This window comes from Xenopus tropicalis, chromosome 8 (assembly GCF_000004195.4).
Source record: "Xenopus tropicalis strain Nigerian chromosome 8, UCB_Xtro_10.0, whole genome shotgun sequence".
Lineage (NCBI taxonomy): Eukaryota > Metazoa > Chordata > Amphibia > Anura > Pipidae > Xenopus > Xenopus tropicalis.
The window spans coordinates 37,897,590-37,920,783 of NC_030684.2; the positions used below are offsets into that span (position 1 = coordinate 37,897,590).

At 41.4% G+C, this 23,194-nt stretch overlaps 1 long non-coding RNA gene across 9 annotated transcripts in view; it reads left to right on the forward strand.

The window, feature by feature from the left end:
- Positions 1-23,194, forward strand: part of LOC116406542 — a 56,518-nt gene that overhangs the window by 28,615 nt on the left and 4,709 nt on the right. For all 9 annotated transcript variants that reach the window (XR_004219528.1, XR_004219527.1, XR_004219533.1 and 6 more), the window contains 2 exons: positions 13,878-13,965; positions 14,369-14,465. This is a non-coding gene — a long non-coding RNA (uncharacterized LOC116406542). The remainder of the gene's footprint in view (positions 1-13,877; positions 13,966-14,368; positions 14,466-23,194) is intronic.

A 23,194-nucleotide genomic window follows, 5' to 3' on the forward strand; every position in this document is an offset into this window, starting at 1 on the left:
TTTGACGTGTGTGGGCGGGCAGGATAAAGGGGGTAAGTTTCTTGTATAGACACTTATCGATGGAGGAAATTTTTACACCCGCAGGTTGGGGACCCCTGCTCTACATCATACTAAAAGTTTTACCTCGGCCAGCAACCAGGCAGTGGTTGAAACAGAGACTGGAAAAATGAATAGGAGAGAGACTCCTAAATAATGAAGCCTTGCAAGTTGCTGGAACATTCTATATCAAACTAAAAGTTAACTTAAAGGTATAACATTCCCTTTGTCAGTAGGGACTTGTTCTCGACCTTTTAGATTTTCCGGGTAGAGGTAAGGGTGGGATAAAGGGGTAAGCTGAATATGTTATACAGGGGTTCAGTAACGTGTTGCTGTAGACTTTATGGGGTTCATCCCCTTGGCTGGCAGGTAATGGCTGCCAGTTACAGTTGGGGGGTAAATGATTGCTTCTCAGGATGAGGTGGCACTTAGTTTATGGGCGTCAGGAGCCAATGCCAGACTGCAATCAGCTTTCCCTACAGGAATATTATTTAAGTCAGTGAGAGAAGGAGGAATAAACAACACATGGCAGGTATACCCAATAACCAAAACAATAACAAAGTTGCGTAAAACCTTTACAGACAAAAGATTTGTTATCTTATGTATTCCTTCTTCCTTATGGCTGTAACCTGTTGAGATCCTTTGCAGTCAGGTCCTCATGGAAAAGGTGGCACTGACACTAAAACTGATGCTTTAAAATATTAATGTACAATAAAAGTTCCCTATAGGTCATGTTGATCTTTTTCACTGATAGGGCTCCTTTTGTAAGTAATTGTTCTTGAAGTTCCTAAACCTGACAGTTTTTCCAACCCTGACTGTCCCTTTTCGACCTGACAGTTATAGCTTCTAATTGTAATGGTCTCCTGCCTGCACAAATATGGCAGCCCCCTCATAGAGGAACCATGGGGAATCAGATCGATAATATAAAAGTAGGGATGTACGGAATCCAGGATTTGGTTCGGGGTTCGCCAAGATTCAGCCATTTTCAGCAGGTTTCGGATTTGGCTGAATCCATGCCTCTGGCCAAACCAAATCCTGAAAATCATGTGACTTTTTTGTCATCATAAAACACACGGAAGTTAAAACATTTTTACCATGCACAAAGCACATGGTTTTCTTATAACAAATTAGGATTCGGTTCAGTATTCGGTCAAATCTTTTGTAAAGGATTCGGGGTTCAGCAGGGTCATAAAATAGTGAATTGGGTGTATTGCTATATAAAAGCATTGGGCAAATAGTATAAATGACAAAGTATAAATAGTATGCAAAGACAATATTATGATAGGTGTAAAAAGGGTTTTATTGTGGTGTTAGTATCTCTTTAAGTGGCCCCATTTCCTAAGTTGCATTTGAATTAGAGGACTTTAGGCGCTCACTGGGATCCCTCAGTTTTGGTTTGGATTAGTCACTTGGACCCATTCTTCTTGGAGAGTAAAGTCCATTGCTTGTGTGCTGCTAGGTTCAACAGACCATTCCGCTAGGCTGACTTGGGGTAGTTGTCATTCGGTGTGTGAATTACAGCTTGAATACCATCTTTACTTGCTGTTAGGAAGAAAAGGTAACCCAACCTGTATTGTAAATTTTTTCTCTCAACAAATCCATTTGGGTTTTAAGCAATTTATGTTTTGGTAATTTAAACTGAGAGATATCCTTAAACAATTAATCTTGGGCCGTGGCTTTCCCGAGAGCCCTTTACAGCCCTAATAGGAGAAAGAAGAAATGGGGAAAACTCGCAAAAACAAACCGGAGAGGGAGAGAACTCTCTGCAGAAAACAACAAGTGGTTCAACCTGATGCAGCGCTTCTATTCTTGAAGAAAAAATTGGACCACATGCACGGGAGGAAAGGGAGGAGAAGGCCAAATCCAATGGAGAGCTATCCGAACCTGATAGCGATGCTGATGACAGAACAGATATACAAGTGTACATTTCAAACTTACCTTCAAAGCCTTCAGAGAAATGTTGCAGGAGGTGACGGCCACTATAAAGGGGGAAATACAAGACATAACAAAAACATATGCTTACTCTGGCAGCGCGCACCGACGACCTAGAACATAACATAAGTAAGTGCACAACTAATCAGAAAACAATAAATATGCATTTACAACAAGAGGACAATATTATTCTTCACCTCCAAAGACAGTTGGAAGATCAGGAGAACAGAAGTAGGAGAAACAATTTTAGGGTGTGGGGATTGCCAGAAGCTACACAAAATGAGGAATAGGCACAGTGTTGTTACAGATATGTAACAGTATATTGAACAGAGATCCATCCACAGAAATAGAAATATTGCAAAGAGTCCAAAAACTGAAAGCCTCTCCCTTAAATGCTCTGTGTGACATACTGTGCTGTTATCAGTTTTTCGTTGAAGGAGGAAATTCTACTAAACTCTAAGGAGGTCAGTAACTTCACATATAAGGACTGTGTCATTAAACTCTCCCAGGATCTCTTTAGAACCACATTATCCAAATGGAAAATGTTGAAGCCACTCACTGACCTTCTGCGGGAGAAGAGTATCCCTTACAGATGTGACTATCCCTTTGCTCTTACAACAAACAAGGATGGGACTGTAGCAGTGATACACACACCCACTGACACTACATCTACCATCATTAGACTTACCTGGGATGGTTACCTGATCCCGTGAAAATATCAGAGCTAACATTTGAACTTCAGGGATACTGAACTGAGAATAACTTGTACTCCCAGAACCACTAAAGACAAGATGCGACTTTCTTTCAACTAAAACAGGATGCTGGAAAACTTGCTATGGACATTGAACTTTCCCTTGAGATGTTTGGACTTAGGAAGTAGCTTTATGCTCTGATCCTGGACCTGACTGGTACCTGCCACTTCTACAGTGACTAGAATAGAGCCACATCAAATGTTAAACCTCAGCATAACAATAAAGCTGGTTTTCAGAATAAAAACCGATTTTGACATTGTACCCCCATGTGAGGAACGCAGACATTGACCTGACTGCTTGTTTTGACTTCTTACCTGATGAACAACTGTTTCCCTTATTTTCCTTTTACTCTCCGAGTTTTATGGGACATCCTTAAGTACATAAGTCCAAGTCACTCTTTACCACTTCTCAGCTTTTATAAGAGTGGACTCGAGTAAACTAAGATCCTTTAAAAGAGTAACTTTCCCCCTATGTTTTGCCTTACAAAGCAATGGGTATATTATAATATATTAAGGTAACCATTATTTCCTTACATTTTCCCTACTATCTCCAACATTCTGCTGGTAATGGTTCTCTTTCCCTAAGACTGGATTAGGGATGGATGCTTCAGATCGATACAGGTTCAAATATATGATCCTATCCACCTCAACCAATTACGTTTCCCCAAATTAAAGGTACATTACACCTTTGCCCTCTTTACACTATTTCAGTCAAGCGGAACTCCCCTTGTAAAACTACTGCGGCACATCGCTTACACTTTACTTTTGCTATTCAGCTACTTAGTTAGCTGGACTGTTCCCCTTTCCTAACCTCTCCTTTCCCCGTATTGCAAGCTACCAGCAAGTGTCAGCAAAGTAATCTAGTAGGGCATGTAGATTCAACCCACCAGAATGGCTGATCTAACAAATACGGACTGTACTGTCCTTTTCTTTAATGAACCTGTCAAGCAAGGAAAGATTCTATGAGTGTAAAAAAGCGAAGCCAAGATAGTGATCATCCAAGAGTCTCATTTAAAAAAAAAAACAACAACATTCTCTAACTACGACCCATAAATTGTACCCCCATATATCCATGAGCAACAATCCCACAAAGAAAGCCACTGGAGTTCTTACTTTGATTTATAAGGACCTACCATTTAAACATATAGACACACTTTTCGACACCGAGGGCAGTTCCTAATGATTAAAGGTAAATTGGCTGACCAGAAATTTCCTGTATAGACACTTTTCGATGGAGGAAATTTTTACACCCGCAGGTTGGGGACCCCTGCTCTACATCATACTAAAGTTTACTCAGCCAGCAACAGGCAGTGGTTTTGAAACAGAGACTGGAAAATGAATAGGAGAGAGACTCCTAAAATAATGAAGACCAATTACAAACTAAAAGTTAACTTAAAGGTATAACATTCCCTTTGTCAGTAGGACTTGTTCTCACCTTTTAGATTTCGGGTAGAGGTAAGGGTGGGATAAAGGGGTAAGCTAATATGTTATACAGGGGTTCAGTAACGTGCTGCTGTAGACTTTATGGGGTTCATCCCCTTGGCTGGCAGTAATGGCTGCAGTTACAGTTGGGGGGGTAAATGATTGCTTCTCAGGATGAGTGGCACTTAAGTGTATGGGCGTCAGGAGCCAATGCCAGGCTGCAATCAGCTTTCCTACAGGAATATATTTAAGTCAGTGAGAGAAGGAGGAATAAACAACATATGGCAGGTATACCCAATAACCAAAACAATAACAAAGTTGCGTAAAAACCTTTACAGACAAAAGATTTTGTATATCTATGTATTCCTTCTTCCTTATGGCCGTAACCTGTTGAGATCCTTTGCAGTCAGTCCTCATGGAAAAGGTGGTACTGACACTAAAACTATGCTTTAAAATATTAATGTACAATAAAAGTTCTCTATAGGTCATGTTGATCTTTTTCACTGATAGGGCTCCTTTTGTAAGTAATTGTTCCTTGAAGTTCCTAAACCTGACAGTGTTTTCCAACCTGACTGTCCCTTTTCGATCTGACAGTTATAGCTTCTAATTGTAATGGTCTCCTGCTGCACAAATATGGCAGCCCCCTCATAGAGGAACATGGGAATCAGATCGATAATATAAAAGTAGGGATGTACGGAATCCAGGATTCGGTTTGGGATTCGGCCAAGATTCAGCCATTTTCAGCAGGTTTCGGATTTGGCTGAATCCATGCCTCTGGCCAAAACAAATCCTGAAATCATGTGACTTTTTGTCACATAAACACACGGAAGTTAAAACATTTTTACCATGCACAAAGCACATGGTTTTCTTTATAACAAATTAGGATTCGGTTCAGTATTCGGTCAAATCTTTTGTAAAGGATTCAGGGTTCAGCAGGGTCATAAAATAGTGAATTGGGTGCATTGCTATATAAAAGCATTGGGCAAATAGTATAAATGACAAAAGTATAAATAGTATGCAAAGACAATATTATGATAGGTGTATAAAAGGGTTTTATTTGTGGTGTGTAGTATCTCTTTAAGTGCCCATTTCTAAGTTGCATTGAATTAGAGGGACTTTAGGCGCTCACTGGATCCCTCAGTTTTTACACAGTGTGGGTGGGGCAGGCGGAAGTAAAATGGTTAGAAACTAAAAGGTGGGGGAAAATGAGTAGTGGAAAGAAAAACAGAATGCAATTGCACAGAATTGAGAAGACATTGTATCATTTGACAGAGGACTAAAAGGAATTGGGGTCAAACTGTACCATAGGGTAAAAATAAGGGGAGATTGCCATGTACAAATAAATACATTGATATGGCAGATAGGGAGGAGAGCAGGATGAGTTAATGTGACAGTAGGAGAAAGGGAAGATGAAGAGAATGGAAAGAAGGGTAGAGCAAGAAGAGAAGTTTTAGGGAAGGGGCACCTGAAGCAGGTTTGCCTGTTGTATTTTACCCAGGCAGAGAAAGTGGATCTGCTTCTTCCCATAGCTCCATTCACAGGCATGGCATCGACCTGTTTGGGGACCCATGAAGTGGATATTAGCATGGAAATGCAAAAGTGTGCATTTTTGCGCTGATGAATTGAGCTATGGGAAGGAGCGCACAGCACAGCTTTCCTCTGCCTAGGTGAAAAAGAAGAAAGCAGACAATCTGCTTCATGTGTCCCTGCCTTAAGGGTAAGGGCAGACAAAGTGAAAAGAAGTGGATCTGCTCCTGTACGCTTCCAAGTTTAGCTGCAAAGACAGGCACAGCTGTGTACAGCTACACTGAGTGCAGCAGAGCAGAGATTGGCCCGGAAAAACACACAGCATGTGTTTTTGACTGATCTCTGCTCCGCTCTGCCTGGTGTAGCTGCACTTGGGCCGAAGTTGTGCCTGTCAGAGCAGCTAAACCTGGAAGCGTAAGGAGCAGATCCACTTCTCTCCACCTGGCTACAAAACTCATGTGAGAAAAAGTGGGGCCTACACTTTGTGTGCCTTTGCCCTAAACTGATTTGGAGGAGATGAATATCAGAGAGATACTAAACAAGGCAAGGGATGGGGTAAGATAAACACAAATCAAGAAAAATGGACAAGAATAAAATGCAAAGTGGGAAAATAGAAACGAGAGGGATCTGAGAAGATAACATGTAATTGTAAAATACCCTGAGCCCCCACTTCGGGCAACTGGCATTGCTGCTTTATGCCCGAGACCCTAGCAGTTGTTATACCACATCTGACTGCACTGTTTATGGCCACTGCACTGGCCACACAGTGTGCTTAAAATCTCCTAAAGTGGCCCTAAAATCTGTATCCCTGCGCTGAAAAGTATAGCTTCAGCTTAAGCGCAGGTACACGGAGCAGAGAGTGGCCAAAAAAAAAAAACCACGAAAGCAGGAAGCAGGATCCCCTTCTCTCAGTCTGCAAAATGATTCCCATGTACCCATGGCCTAACAAGCAAAGGTAGTGCCTGTTGGGCAATCATGGATGCACATGGGGAGATTATTTATATAATTAAACTGACAAACTAAATCCATGACTGACCAACGGGCATTACCTTTTCTAGTAATTTCCTTTTTGTACAGTACTTGTATAATAGTATAATGGTTTTTACTGTAGCCCTGAACTATTTCAGCTGTGTCAATGTTACTATTGGTACAGGGCATTTGTATCTGTATTTAGTGGGGCAAAGTCTAACTTAAGGTCATGACTTTGACAATGATATAACACGCACAGTCTGCTGTAATTCTGCCCTCCTTTTTGATGTGCCTTCATAGCACCCACTTGGGTGAGCAAAAAGGGACCCTTTCCAGACTGTGTCTTAGGAAGACTTATTAGCTGACCCCTATTTGTTTTAACGGGTGCCGTTTACTCCAGGGCATTCACCTATACAAACCAGGTGCTTTAGCTCACAGTACATAGAAAGGAAGAATGACTGTTAATATCTGATTTGTTGATATGGTTAACTTGGAGTAATAAATGCACGTGGGGCAGTCTTCAAAGCAAAGTGGATGTTTGGGGGGCTTATTAATTCATTGGATGTTTGTACTGGCGTAGATACCGGCATCATTAAGGGCCCATCTTTCTGCACAAGGTGGAAGACAATAGAACCCTAGTCAGTAGAGGATGAGGCTAAAGTACTAACATCTGTTATTAGCAGTGGCCAGATGTAAGTACATAAGAAGGGACCCTAATTGTTAGGAGAGACAGAATAATGTATGTTGCTCGTGGGAAAGAGGCACGTGTCTAGGATGCAAATGTGGAGGGGCGCTAAGGTTGTACCTCTTCTGTCTGCCTCCCCCCTTCTGTAACTCCAAGTGACAGCTGGCTGAGGGAGGGGTGACCGCTTGGATTTTTCCTGTTTCACCTTGTATGTGTCTGTGGGGGAGTGATCGGCAGTGGGCTCTTCCTTTCTCTTGTGCTGCCCCTGACTACTTTAGGAATGCCATACTGACTAGAATTAATAATAATTGGTGGGGCTAATACACAGTGTAGTGGAATGAAAGGGATAGCTAGAGAATTTCACAACATTCCCTACATGATCTGAATGTATTGCTGTAGCTGAAGAGGGACCAATGAAATATTTGGACGTGTGTGGGGGGGGCAGGATAAAGGGGGTAAGTTTCCTGTATAGACACTTTTCGATGGAGGAAATTTTTACACCCGCAGGTTGGGGACCCCTGCTCTACATCATACTAAAAGTTTACTCAGCCAGCAACCAGGCAGTGGTTTGAAACAGAGACTGGAAAATGAATAGGAGAGAGACTCCTAAAATAATGAAGACCAATTACAAACTAAAAGTTAACTTAAAGGTATAACATTCCCTTTGTCAGTAGGACTTGTTCTCACCTTTTAGATTTTCGGGTAGAGGTAAGGGTGGGATAAAGGGGTAAGCTAATATGTTATACAGGGGTTCAGTAACGTGCTGCTGTAGACTTTATGGGGTTCATCCCCTTGGCTGGCAGGTAATGGCTGCAGTTACAGTTGGGGGGTAAATGATTGCTTCTCAGGATGAGGTGGCACTTAAGTGTATGGGCGTCAGGAGCCAATGCCAGGCTGCAATCAGCTTTCCCTACAGGAATATTATTTAAGTCAGTGAGAGAAGGAGGAATAAACAACATATGGCAGGTATACCCAATAACCAAAACAATAACAAAGTTGCGTAAAACCTTTACAGACAAAAGATTTTGTTATCTTATGTATTCCTTCTTCCTTATGGCCGTAACCTGTTGAGATCCTTTGCAGTCAGTCCTCATGGAAAAGGTGGTACTGACACTAAAAACTATGCTTTAAAATATTAATGTACAATAAAAGTTCTCTATAGGTCATGTTGATCTTTTTCACTGATAGGGCTCCTTTTGTAAGTAATTGTTCCTTGAAGTTCCTAAACCTGACAGTTTTTCCAACCTGACTGTCCCTTTTCGATCTGACAGTTATAGCTTCTAATTGTAATGGTCTCCTGCTGCACAAATATGGCAGCCCCCTCATAGAGGAACATGGGGAATCAGATCGATAATATAAAAGTAGGGATGTACGGAATCCAGGATTCGGTTTGGGATTCGGCCAAGATTCAGCCATTTTCAGCAGGTTTCGGATTTGGCTGAATCCATGCCTCTGGCCAAACCAAATCCTGAAAATCATGTGACTTTTTGTCACATAAACACACGGAAGTTAAAACATTTTTACCATGCACAAAGCACATGGTTTTCTTTATAACAAATTAGGATTCGGTTCAGTATTCGGTCAAATCTTTTGTAAAGGATTCAGGGTTCAGCAGGGTCATAAAATAGTGAATTGGGTGCATTGCTATATAAAAGCATTGGGCAAATAGTATAAATGACAAAAGTATAAATAGTATGCAAAGACAATATTATGATAGGTGTAAAAAGGGTTTTATTTGTGGTGTTAGTATCTCTTTAAGTGCCCATTTCTAAGTTGCATTGAATTAGAGGGACTTTAGGCGCTCACTGGATCCCTCAGTTTTGGTTTGGATTAGTCACTTGGACCCATTCTTCTTGGAGAGTAAAGTCCATTGCTTGTGTGCTGCTAGGTTCAGCAGACCATTCCGCTAGGCTGACTTGGGGTAGTTGTCATTCGGTGTGTGAATTACAGCTTGAATACCATCTTTACTTGCTGTTAGGAAGAAAAGGTAACCCAACCTGTATTGTATATTTTTTCTCTCAACAAATCCATTTGGGTTTTAAGCAATTTACGTTTTGGTAATTTAAACTGAGAGATATCGTTAACAATTAATCTTGGGCCGTGGCTTTCCTGAGAGCCCCTTACAGCCCTAATAGGAGAAAGAAGAAATGGGGAAAACTCGCAAAAACAAACCGGAGAGGGAGAGAACTCTCTGCAGAAAACAACAAGTGGTTCAACCTGATGCAGCGCTTCTATTCTTGAAGAAAAAATTGGACCGCATGCACGGGAGGAAAGGGAGGAGAAGGCCAAATCCAATGGAGAGCTATCCGAACCTGATAGCGATGCTGATGGCAGAACAGATATACTAGTGTACATCTCAAACTTACCTTCAAAGCCAACATCAGAGAAATGTTGCAGGAGGTGACGGCCACTATAAAGGAGGGAATACAAGACATAACAAAAACATATGCTTACTCTGGCAGCGCGCACCGATGACCTAGATCATAACATAACATAAGTAAGTGCACAACTAATCAGAAAACAATACATATGCATTTACAACAAGAGGACAATATTATTCTTCACCTCCAAAGACAGTTGGAAGATCAGGAGAACAGAAGTAGGAGAAACAATTTCAGGGTGCGGGGATTGCCAGAAGCTACACAAAACGAGGAATAGGCACAGTATTGTTACAGATATGTAACAGTATATTGAACAGAGATCCATCCACAGAAATAGAAATATTTCAAAGAGTCCAAAAACTGAAAGCCTCTCCCTTAAATGCTCTGTGTGACATACTGTGCTGTTATCAGTTTTTCGTTGAAGGAGGAAATTCTACTAAACTCTAAGGAGGTCAGTAACTTCACATATAAGGACTGTGTCATTAAACTCTCCCAGGATCTCTTTAGAACCACATTATCCAAATGGAAAATGTTGAAGCCACTCACTGACCTTCTGAGGGAGAAGAGTTTCCCTTACAGATGTGACTATCCCTTTGCTCTTACAACAAACAAGGATGGAACTGTAGCAGTGATACACACGCCCACTGACACTACATCTACCATCATTAGACTTACCTGGGATGGTTACCTGATCCCGTGAAAATATCAGAGCTAACGTTTGAACTTCAGGGATACTGAACTGAGAATAACTTGTACTCCCAGAACCACTAAAGACAAGATGCGACTTTCTTTCAACTAAAACAGGATGCTGGAAAACTTGCTATGGACATTGAACTTTCCCTTGAGATGTTTGGACTTAGGAAGTAGCTTTATGCTCTGATCCTGGACCTGACTGGTACCTGCCACTTCTACAGTGACTAGAATAGAGCCACATCAAATGTTAAACCTCAGCATAACAATAAAGCTGGTTTTCAGAATAAAAACCGATTTTGACATTGTACCCCCATGTGAGGAACGCAGACATTGACCTGACTGCTTGTTTTGACTTCTTACCTGATGAACAACTGTTTCCCTTATTTTCCTTTTACTCTCCGAGTTTTATGGGACATCCTTAAGTACATAAGTCCAAGTCACTCTTTACCACTTCTCAGCTTTTATAAGAGTGGACTCGAGTAAACTAAGATCCTTTAAAAGAGTAACTTTCCCCCTATGTTTTGCCTTACAAAGCAATGGGTATATTATAATATATTAAGGTAACAGTTATTTCCTTACATTTTCCCTACTATCTCCAACATTCTGCTGGTAATGGTTCTCTTTCCCTAAGACTGGATTAGGGATGGATGCTTCAGATCGATACAGGTTCAAATATATGATCCTATCCACCTCAACCAATTACGTTTCCCCAAATTAAAGGTACATTACACCTTTGCCCTTGTTACACTATTTCAGTCAAGCGGAACTCCCCTTGTAAAACTACTGCGGCACATCGCTTACACTTTACTTTTGCTATTCAGCTACTTAGTTAGCTGGACTGTTCCCCCTTCCTAACCTCTCCTTTCCCCGTATTGCAAGCTACCAGCAAGTGTCAGCAAAGTAATCTAGTAGGGCATGTAGATTCAACCCACCAGAATGGCTGATCTAACAAATACGGACTGTACTGTCCTTTTCTTTAATGAACCTGTCAAGCAAGGAAAGATTCTATGAGTGTAAAAAAGCGAAGCCAAGATAGTGATCATCCAAGAGTCTCATCTAAAAAAAAAACAACAACATTCTCTAACTACGACCCATAAATTGTACCCCCATATATCCATGAGCAACAATCCCACAAAGAAAGCCACTGGAGTTCTTACTTTGATTTATAAGGACCTACCATTTAAACATATAGACACACTTTTCGACACCGAGGGGCAGTTCCTAATGATTAAAGGTAAATTGGCTGACCAGATATGTACAATTGCAAATGTCTGTGTTCCCAATTCAGGTCAGATTTCCTATATTAGACATTTTTGAAAGTTTTAGAAAACTTAAGTGTAGGGTTAATAATACTGGGTGGAGACTTTAATGCTACACTTAACCCATTAGTAGACTCCTCCTCTCAAAGGAGTAATATCTCAAATAAAGGAGTCGAAGAGGCCAAAAACCTTTTAGCAGCAATGCAGCTGGTTGATGTAAGGCGGGCATTAAACCCAAAAAAGGGAGACTTTACTCATTTTTCTAAAACATTCACAGTTTATTCAAGAGTTGATTATATATTGGCTTCACAACAATATTTTCATATTCCCACCTATCCGACCATTCCCCAGTTAGACAAAATGTACAATTCCACGGACACCCAAACGACTATTATATAGAGACCATTAAAAAGCAGATACAATGATGGATGGCCCAAATAATTCATAACAATTCTTCAGCAGAGATCTCCTCGGCAACGTTCTGGGAAACACTAAAGTGTGTGCTGAGAGGCCTCCTGATTGCGCTTGGCTGTAAAAGAGTAGAAGATAAAGAAGTACGTAAGTTACTAGGCGGCATAAATCTTTTAGAGCAAACACACAAAGTGATTCTAGCACAAAACACCTTAACTACACTGGAGAGCAAAAGGCTACAACTGAAAACATTAAAGGATATGTAAATCCCACTTTAAAAGTAAAAGCCGCCATACACGCAACTCCTTCTGTACGATATTCGGTGCGTGTTTGGCAGCTCGATGCGACGACCGATATCGCTAAGGCTGCGAATATCGGTCATCTCCTCGATTGGCCGGGTTAAAAGATTTTGATCGCCGGAGAAAAATCTACGTTTAGGGCTAAATCTGGTTCCCATAGAAACTCAGCTCTAGACCGATTTGCTATTGTTCCTTTATGATGACAACACTGTGTGCATGATAATAATTTTGGCTATGGAGAGCTCTTATAAAATACTGTTAACACTATGACTACTAAATACAGTTTTATCAGGTCCTGTTACGTAAAAAGAAGGAGAAAGACGGCCAGCGCTCAGTTATTTTACAATTATTTTTTTAAACAGTTGTTAATACCACACTTTGGGTCCTACCCTGCCTTTTAGCATTCTAAGTCTGTAGTGCAATTAAAATCAATTGTGACTGAGTAGTAAGACCACATTGCCCTTGGGGGATCTGAATTGCACTACAGACTTAGGGGCTGATTCACTAAAGGTCGTTAGCGATTATCGCATAGTTTTATGCGTTAAAAAGTCATTTCACATGTGTTACTACTCATATCGCATGCGCAAAAATCCTGATTATCGCAAAGCGTTATTTCCATCGCTTTGAGGTAATTATCGAATAGAAATAATACTAACGCATAATTCACAAACACATATGAAACGTTAAAGCATAAAATGTGGCGATAATTACTGTGAAACTTAACGCCTCCCAGGAGTGGGCGTTACTAAACAACATGGCAGCTGGTGATTGTCTGTGGTGACAACATGGACAAGTTTGTGTTGGCCCTAGAGTGATGCAATTTGCAGGAAATGGTCATTTTCAGAACAGTAGTTTTCAGAAAGTAACGGTGTTATGAAATAACGCATAAATATATTGCATGCTTTAAAATGTCATTGTTACTTTTTATTACTTATCTAGGCTCTCCTCTATTCACATTCCTGTCTCTCTTTCAAACAACTGTCTGGTTGCTAGGCTAAATTGGACCCTAACAACCAGGTAGCTGCCAAAATTCCAAACTGGAGAGCTTCTAAACAAATAACTAAACAATTCAAAAGCCACAAATAAAAAAATGAAGACCAATTGTAAATTGTCTCAGAATAGAACTCTCTACATTATACTTCTAGTTAATTTAAAGGTGAACTATGCCTTTTAAGGAGAAGGAAAGGTACAATCACTGGGGGTGCCAAAAAGTGCGGAATTCTGTTTGCATTAATTTTGCTCCTGAGCACCAGGGTTCTATGCATTTCTCATAATGAAGATCTTGGCTAAAATAGATTCCTACTATGGAATTAGGATAGCACAAACAGAATGATAATAATAAGGCCGTAGCAAATGCTTTTTTTTCTCTCTTATAAAGTTGTGCTGGGTTTTGTCTACTTTCTTACAGTAAACTCTGGTTCAGTTACTCAGCGAGATCCCCCCAATACATTTTCACACAGAGGAACAGTTTAAAAATTCTAATTCTGTATTTTTTTTATTTTTTTTTTACAGATACAACATTTTTGATTTTTAAGCTCTTGGTGGGAAGAAGGAATTAAATGCGCACTTAACTGGAGACTGTTTATTAAAGTATAATGAGGTAGGTACATGAAATTGTCCTGCAACGTATAGGCTGTTGTTTGCCCTGGTGGCCACTAGAGGGAGTTCTTATTTGGTGAAACAAAAAAAGCAGCATATAAAGTAGAGAATTGGAACATGATTTGTAGCTTTTAATTGTTTTTTGCACTCTGATTAATTGCGTTTCTTGAAATGCTTTTGCCTGACACTAAAATCTGCCCATGGCGGCCATTTTATATTTAGTTAATGTTTAGTCACTGTCTTGTTCTAGAGGAATAGTGCTGGTTACAGGGGTATATCTATGCCACACAGAATTCCTGATGTATTTCTGGTTTCAGATTATGTGCAACACTAAGGGGCAGTTGTCTTAGTTGGTTTTTAATCACTCTTAGTTATGTTTATCTATGGGATATCATTTTCTGTAGGTGGGACCCCCCCTTTGTTTGCTTGGCCCCTTCCGCTTTCCATGAGGAAATGACCAGACAGACAGCACAGCTTTGGGAGGATGCAAACAGGATTATGGTAAGTACAGAGAAGACAAGAGCCTTTTATCTGAATAAAAGTTATCTGTAATGCCTGTATTCAACCAACAGGAAGCCCCACAAGAGAAACTTTGTCCTATGGGCTCATACTGATGAGAGTTGTACTCAACTGCGCCAGCATTCTCCTGCATTCCACTGCAGGAGAGCTCAGATAAAAACACATTCCATTCTACCCTATTGTGGTGTACACACACAGGCACGTGTAAGTGCGGAACACGGGTGGGCACAGCATGTTCTCACTGTTTCTCATTTTCCATTTTCTGTGATCTTATCAGCATATCCCCATATTGGAATACTCAGGGCCACCATCAGAAATCACGGGGCCCCTCACAACAAGATTTCCCAGCTTCCTCCGGCTCTCCCCCCCCCCAGCGTCCTTCTGCTTCCTCCGGCTCCCCCTGCTTCCTCCGGCTCCCCACTGTGTACACAGCTAAGCAATGTGGCTTTAGTAAAGTCTAGGGGGGATGAAATGCCCCCCACTAGGACAGTGTGTGTTGAAGAGACTGCCTGGGGAACCCCTAATTCCCTATTCCCAGACTGTAAGATTGTGCTGTGAGGGATGTATTGGGCATCAACACACTCCTTACCCAGAACCCTCAGCTAGACATGGTGGGCTCTGCAGGGAACAACACTCTACCCACCCAGAATGTTCACCCGGGAATGCTGTGCTCTGTAGGCTGGAGAACTTTACCCAGAATCCTCAGCCAGACATTGTTTAAATAGAACGTAGTAAGCACCCTGATGATGATGTGTTACATAAAGTGTGCACGCTCTACCCAGAATCTGCAATCAAGTGTTCCATAGACTGTAATGTATAGTGTGTAGTAAGGAAGTTCACCGCTTAAAGGATAAAGCTTTAATTCTCCCCTGTGAATAAAAATAGCCGTTTTTTCATAAGGAGCCAGACCATTACATTTTAGGTGATGGAATGAGGATCTAATAATATCTGTCCAGTAGGGGGCAGCTGCAGACGCAACTTGCACACTCATATCCCTGGGAATCGACTTCTCTCACTAGCACTTCTCCTTTACCAATGGGGACAATATCGATCTCGCTGCATCCTCTGGCTCCCCGCTACATCCCCACTACTATAAGTTTGCACCCTGTGCGTACTGACGTCACACTACGCATGGGATGCGACCAATTGGATTACCCGCTGACCACCAATGATAGGGCCCGTAATTGTTTAAAGGGGGCCTGAGCTAAAAAAAAACAGTATCAAGGCCAAGCCACCCTTAATAGCGAGAATCGTTCGAGACGACTGTCCCCCTTTTGCCCCCCCCCTGATGGTGGTCTTGGGAGTACTCGGGCTATTTTCCAGCGATCTTACCGGCATGTGTGCAGTTTCTACAGTGCCTATTGCCCATTTTTCTGTAATCTTACCGGCACACGTAGAGTTATTGCCCATTTTCCATGGAAAGTACCGGCATAGTTGATGTTAATGGAGTACTTATTTGCCTTTTCACAGCCATCTTACGTGCTCTATCTGTTCAGACTGTGGCTTGATCAGCCAGAAGGCAAACCTGAATGGCAGAGTGTTGCCTCCTTTACTTGGAGGGGGAGAGTGGGGGGTGGGGGGGGGGGGGGCAAAATTATAATGAATGTGTAGACATAACATCATGTGGATAAATGAAGATGGGACTTATCAAGCACTTTTTGTAATTCCGTTCCCATGGGAAGGCTGTAGAATTTAGAATGTAAGAGGTGGAACAGAGAATTAAGGAATGGGTTGGCATGTAACTGTAAGCATATTGTTGGTACCCAAAAGAACAGAATGCTGTTTATGAAGGTTGGAATAAACTAATCGGAGGGATTCCATGGGGTTCATTTGTGAGCCTGAGCGCAGCATGCAAAGTGCAAAGAGGCCACAATCAGGCGTATGTATGGCATACATTATCATGGGAATGTGCAATACCATATTGTTTTATAGGAAAGCATTAAACTACACAGAGTTTTTCTTTAGTTGGAAAACAGTGCGTTAAGGTGGCCCTACGGGAGCTGCTAAACGCTGCTGACCCGGCCTATACATATAAACTGGCTGTTGGGACAGAGGACTTACAGGAATGGGCGCCTTTATGCTGCTTAGTGGTCAAAGACTTAGTAATTGGAAAATGTCTAACCTTGTTCTTATAAAACCGTAGCAACACATTCCTTTTTTATGGTAATGTTCCTTATTGTTGTTACATCAGGGCTGGAACTAGGGCTAGAAGGGGTACCTGCCTGGGGCGTAAGGCTGGGGGGCTCCATGCAGCTACCTCTCCTGCCCCCCCTGGTCCATGCTCCCTTGCCCCTGCCAGCCCCTTGCGCAGCCACAGTGACGTGTCTGTCCCCCCTCCCGCTCTTCTGCGCTCCCTGTTTTCAGTGTAGAAATCAATTGTCACCCTTCCCCTAGTTTTTTTTTTTTAAAGATTTTCTTTGTTGATTTTTTTTTTACAAAGTAATAAAGTAGAAAGTGAAAGAGAATAGGAAAGAAAGGAAAGATGGTAATAGACGGTAATAGGTGGTGTGCATTTGCATCCCGCTGGGCAATATTAATATATTGTGCTACTCGTTCGTGGCTCCCTTCCCATAGTTACCAAACTCTTTAGGGAGTAAATGACTTAACAATTGCTGGTGTTCTCACAAGAGTTCCCATAATGCCAGAAGCTGGGTGTTATCTGCTAACCTTGCCTTCTATTAATGGGAGAATGGACTAGAGCCTAGGTGCCATCTGTTATTTAGAGACTAAGGGAATGACAGGGCAGTTTGGGCATTTTACCCATGTGTTTGGGCAACATTTGGTGCATGATCTGGATGTATTGCTGTGGCTGAAGAGGGACAAATGGCATACATGCTGTAATCATGCTGTATACTTGAAACTAACTAAGATATAATGAATCCTATTTGGAGGCAAACCATTCCTATTGTGTTTAACGTTCAAATGATTTTTAGAAGACGTAAGGTATAGAGATCCAAATTACAGAAAGATCCCTTTTCGGAAAACCCCAGGTCCCAAGTATTTTGGATACAAGGTCTGATACCTGTATATATTGCTCATTAAATGCTTAAACTAATGTACAGTGTCTTTGTACTGACTGTGCAGCACAGATATTGGATGTTCCCTATGGGCCACCAAAGGTTGGTTGTGTTTGACGGTTATTCTATCACTAATTTGTTGGGGCAGTGGGGGCCCACCCATTACATTTTGGCCTTGGCCCACTGGTACCTTAAAGCGGCTCTGGCCCATGCCTGCTGGTGGGCCCCAAGTGCTTCCTATCCCCTCCGATAGTTATGCCGTTATAATTAGGTTTCTGATTATATTGATGTGACACAACAGTCTTGCAGTGACCTAGGCAGGCTTGGACTGGCAATCTGTAAATTCTGGCAACTGCCAGGGTAGGATAGGGGAGAAGTTACAGGCAGTACAGTGGGCACCTGCCTTTGATCTGTGCCAGGCAATGGTGTGGAAACAAATGCATGACTTAAATCAGGGAAGTCAATCAAAACCTTGGATCTACAGAGCTGACAATATGCTGGTGTCATGGATTCTAAGGGTTAATATCCTATAATAATTTGATGCAACCATTCTTTTTATTAAATAAAACTCCTAAATGACAGAACGCAAACCTGGTGCATCTGAGCGATATAATAACCCACCCTTACATCACAGTCCCGCATCAAGCACAGCTTTGCCGTTTGCTGTAGAAAGACGTCTTCACCTGTTTTGGATTTTTCACAATGTGTACTTTCCAAAAATATGTTTTTTTGGGGGGGGTCTCTATACAGTAAGGGGGTGTTACAGCACATAATATGCAGTCAGGGGCTCTGTTTGCAGAAGCTGAGTTGGTCAGTGAAAAAATTCATAGGCACTACTTTTACTTGGGGTCTGTACACACCACATGCTTTGGTATATCTATGTATATTGCCCATCAAACTCTCCAGTAGACCTCTGGCGTTCAGACATAGGGGCAGATTTACTAATCCACAAATACAAATCACGAATGGGAAAAATTCGGATTGGAAACGAAAATTTCTGAAGATCACAAATATCCCGAAAATGCTTCCGAAAAAATTGTATTACTCACGATAATATCGTATTGGCGATCCGAAAGTCACAAAATTTTTGTACTGACCATTGTAAACAGCGGCAGAGCCTTTCCGAATTTTTCGCGCGGGCGCAAAAAAATCGGCAAGAATACGCTCGGAGCGTTCGTGTCTTAGTGAATCTCCTCCATAGAGTCATTGTATGAAATAATTGTGTGAGATAAATGCGGCAAATTGCAATGTTTTTAGGTGATATTCAGAAAGCTTTGCAGTTTGGTACTTTGGTGTAGAAAGGACTCTTTACCCATGTTGGATTTGTATGAACGTGTACTTTCCAAAACTATATGGTTTTCAGGGGTAACCCTATATTTTTTCCTCTTTTACCCCACACAAAACTGCCCGTGTGTTTATGAATTCAGTAAAGGTAAGCCATGAAATTAGTGCGCACAGTGTATATTTTGGGCACTGTAAGTGCCATCTACATTGATAAACCTATGTATGTTGGCCTTCAAACTGTTCAGTAGACCTCGGGGGTTCATAATTAAGGTGTTTTATATGGTTACATAAAGCCCTGTGAGAGAAACGATATTGCAAAGTGGAAGTTTTGAGGATTTTTGTTTCGTCAAAATCACCAATTTTACAAAAGCTTTGTACTTTGGAGTAGAAAGACGTGGGTACCCATTTTAGTACTTTTTATAGCTTTATACCAAATAAAACGCAGTAAATGTGTTGATTTTGCAGGAGCTGAAATGACAGAAATGACAGTACATATGGGGGTATGTTCCCCTTGGGGCCCCTACATGCCACATACTTAGCTAAACCTATACATATTGGGCATCAAACTGTTCAGTGGACCCCTGGTGTTTATATTCAGGGTGTTTTATCTTGGTACCTAATGCTATGTGGGAGATAAGAATCTGTAGAGTAGAAGCTTTAAAAATGATTTTTCTTTGTCCAGTAAAATTGACAGCAACCCTATGGCTACCCTATGTCCATAGACTGGATGGTATAACCCCCATGCTAGATCATATACTAAGTGTCTGGGACAAGGTAAAATACAAAACGAAACTATTCTCTCCTCACCACCCAGCAGTCCCAATATTTGGTAACCCTGAATTTCTACCAGGACTAAACAAAGAGTCTTTTCAATGGTGGGAGGCCAAAGGCTTAACAGTATTAAGACACATGTATGGAATCTCTGGTCCCCTGAGTTGGGACAGATTCCAACAACTATATTCTCCCCCCCGGGAGAACTTTTCAGGTTCATGCAGGTACAACATTACCTGAAATCCAAATTTAAAGATACAAGGGTACCACCTTCCACGTACCTAGAAACCATATGTACAAAATACCCATACTCAAAAGGAGTGCTTTCAAGGTTATATAATTTACTATCTGAGTTCAGCCTCCCACCAACCTTACCATACATAAAAGCTTGGGAAAAAGACTTGGGTCAAACAATAGAGGAAAACGTATGGTCTCAAATATGGGATCAGACAGCACATAACTCAATAAATACCTCCCTGCTTGAAGCAGGATACAAGGTCCTGCTACGGTGGTACCTGGTCCCATCTAGACTCCATAAAATTAACAACCAATGTGACCCTCAATGCTTTAGAAAATGTGGAAGTGAAGGTACGGTTCACCATATATGGTGGCAATGTCCCAGGGTGCAGAGATTCTGGACTAGAGTTTACCAAATGATATATTCAGTTACGGGTATAAACCTGCCTAAATCCCCAGAACATGCACTACTGGGAAAGAAAATTCCTAACATAAACAAAAACATAAGGACGCTAATAAACCAAATCTTTACAGCAGCTAAGTTAACAATAGCTAAAGCGTGGAAATCCCCACTTCTGCCCATACCACTATTAAAAAATAAGATAAATTGGATACTAGTTAATGAAAAATTAACTAGTATCCTCACAGACCGACAAGAACGGCTTCAAAAAACATGGGGCCCATGGATACAATACTCTGCCTCCCCTAGTGGAATCATGCCTTCACTCTCCATATATGATAAAAGAAAATCTGAATAATGGGAAACGATTACTGAAAAGTCCCAAGGGACACACGGACGAGAGAAATATACAGGTGGAACCCGGATCTCGGTGAGAAGAATAAAGAAGTATTCCAACAGGATCAATTTGACTCAATGATTTGTTATAACACCAGTTTTTCCCCACTGTTCCAATCTTTTATTTCTTACCTCCCATTCCCTAGCAAGCCGGGAATCTGAAAAAAGCAAGATCCTGACTTGCCCACCCCCTACCTACCCCCTTCCCTTATCACCTCCCTCATTCCCTACCCCTTCCCTACCCCCCCTTCCTACCCCCCCCCCTTTAAAGAATGAAACACAACAAATATATATGGTTAACAAATGTACAGTTTATTCATGTACCAAATGTAAGTCCACATACTACTGATGATACTGTTATATAACTATCATTCTCAATAAAAAAGTTTAAAAAAAAAATAATTTTCAAATATGTCACAAATTTTATAAAGACTGGTACATTTAGGAAAGCATTGCAACTTGGTAATTTAGAGTAGAAAGGCAGTTGTGCCTATTCTGGATTCATCAGAAATAAAGTATAGTTTTCTAGGGTAAACCTAATCTAAGTGGAATATTTGGCCTTGAAATCTAAAGTATGCAGCTTTCTGGAGCAGTGCTTTGGAAATTTGGTAGTGTATTGCTGGGAGTTTTTGACCCATACAAGTGAGAAATCTCCATAAAACTATATATATTTGGTATGGGCACCTTCAGGAGGCATGGGACTTTCCAAATCAGTTGTATTTTTGTGCATAAAATAATTCATGTTTCTGATACATGTGTTTATATTATGGAAAATATCATTTTTATTAATTTTTTAGACATTTAGAAACCTATATCTTGTTACAGAAGTGGAATTACGCAAAAATGCTTTGTGACCATGCCCCCACATGCCACACCCACTTTACATGCCCCAGATGTGCCAGTATAATCACTAAATAAAAAGAATAAAGGACATATTAACTTCAAATGTGCCAGTATGATTACATTTAATTGATAAAGGGCATATTAACCCCAGACATGCCAGTAAAATTACTAAATGAATCTGATAAAGGGCATATCAACTTCAGACATGCCAACACTTCTGTGCATTTTCCAAACAGGGCCAATTCCAGTGGTACATAAATCTATGTTATTTCCTTCCATTCTTAATCAGTTAACAGCAAAACAATATTAATGTACCACTAGAATTTCTACCCATATTATCTGCTATATTTAATGAACGGATCAGCGATACCTCTGTTTTCTATTGTGCATGCTGTGCTCTGCCAGAGATTCCCAGGAGTGAGAGATATATGTTAGGGGTGGAAAGGTGAAACTGCCCAGCACACAAATAAAGACAGCAGCCTCTTCTGCCTGATAAAAGCCAGAGCGCACTCCTAGCCCCTGACCCAGTGAGCAGGAGCAGGGAAAGGGATGCCGCCAATGCCGATAGTTGACCCTTGCCAGTCACAAATGCTCCTCCCAGGACAATTAAACATCAAGGTAAACCTGTGAGCTTGGGGTAGCAGGGGAGATTCAAGAGTTAAGGGGGCGGGCTTTATTCCCCAGAGCAGAGCAGGCACAGCAATCAATTAATGGCAATGCTGAGAAGCGGGACATCTAACAGTGAATCCGGGACAGCGGGTAGTGCCATAAATATCGGGACTGTCCCACTGAAAGCGGGACGGTTGGGAGGTATGTATTTAAAAGCTTAGGTTGTTCCCAAAAAAAATCTAAACTGTTAAAGGGATGTGGGTAGGTTTTCCACCTTGTTTTCCCTATAATACTGGGCTGGCGATGCCACGGGGTGGGAAATGGGCAGCGGGGAAGGCAGGCCTGTGCTCATAAGGGGAAAAGGTCTTGTTCTTTGTTGAGTTTTAGTTCTCCTGTAAAGGACAAGTAAGAGACAGACCAACAAAAACTCTTCCTTCATATTTCACTTGTTAGAGGTGCGGGTGGAGATATTAACCGGAGTACTTACCATAGGCGGTGGCATAACAAGAAGGCACTGTCATTAGTTGGCCTTTTTAGTGTGAATGTGGCTCCATTTGGCTGGTGTGCATGGCCCTGAGGTAGGCATGGTGAAATCACTGGCCAATGACAAACAGGCGCAGACGTGAAAGCTCGCCATAATGGCGTTTCGTTAAACCGTTTACTTAAAGCATCTTATTTTGGAACTATTCTTTATCCCTCGGGCATAGCGGCTTTTAATAACTTACGTGCCAGAAGATGGATAGTTTTAAGCACAGCAGAAACGATAATGATCCTTTATTTATACAATGTTTTACTATTTATTATTTTATTATTGTAAAAGGTGGAAAGTGTGGCTAGATGAGATCTTTTGCTTGGTTGCTATGGGTTACTAGACCATGAGCACGCTTTGTGTCATATCCCCTTCACTGTAGGGTCGATTTCATCAGATGCCAATTAGACTACTTGCAAGTTTTTGAAGTATGGGAGGAGGCTGGGCTTCCCAGAGGAACCTACTAAGAGGCAATTAAAACATACTGACCCAGTGCATTGAACCCAAGCGCTGCAAGGCAGCAATGCTAGCCACTGGGCTACTGGGCCATACTTATTACAGAGCCTCAGTTAAAAAGGCAACAAAAGCAGAAGGAGGCTTAATGCAAACAGCAATGTAAATGAAG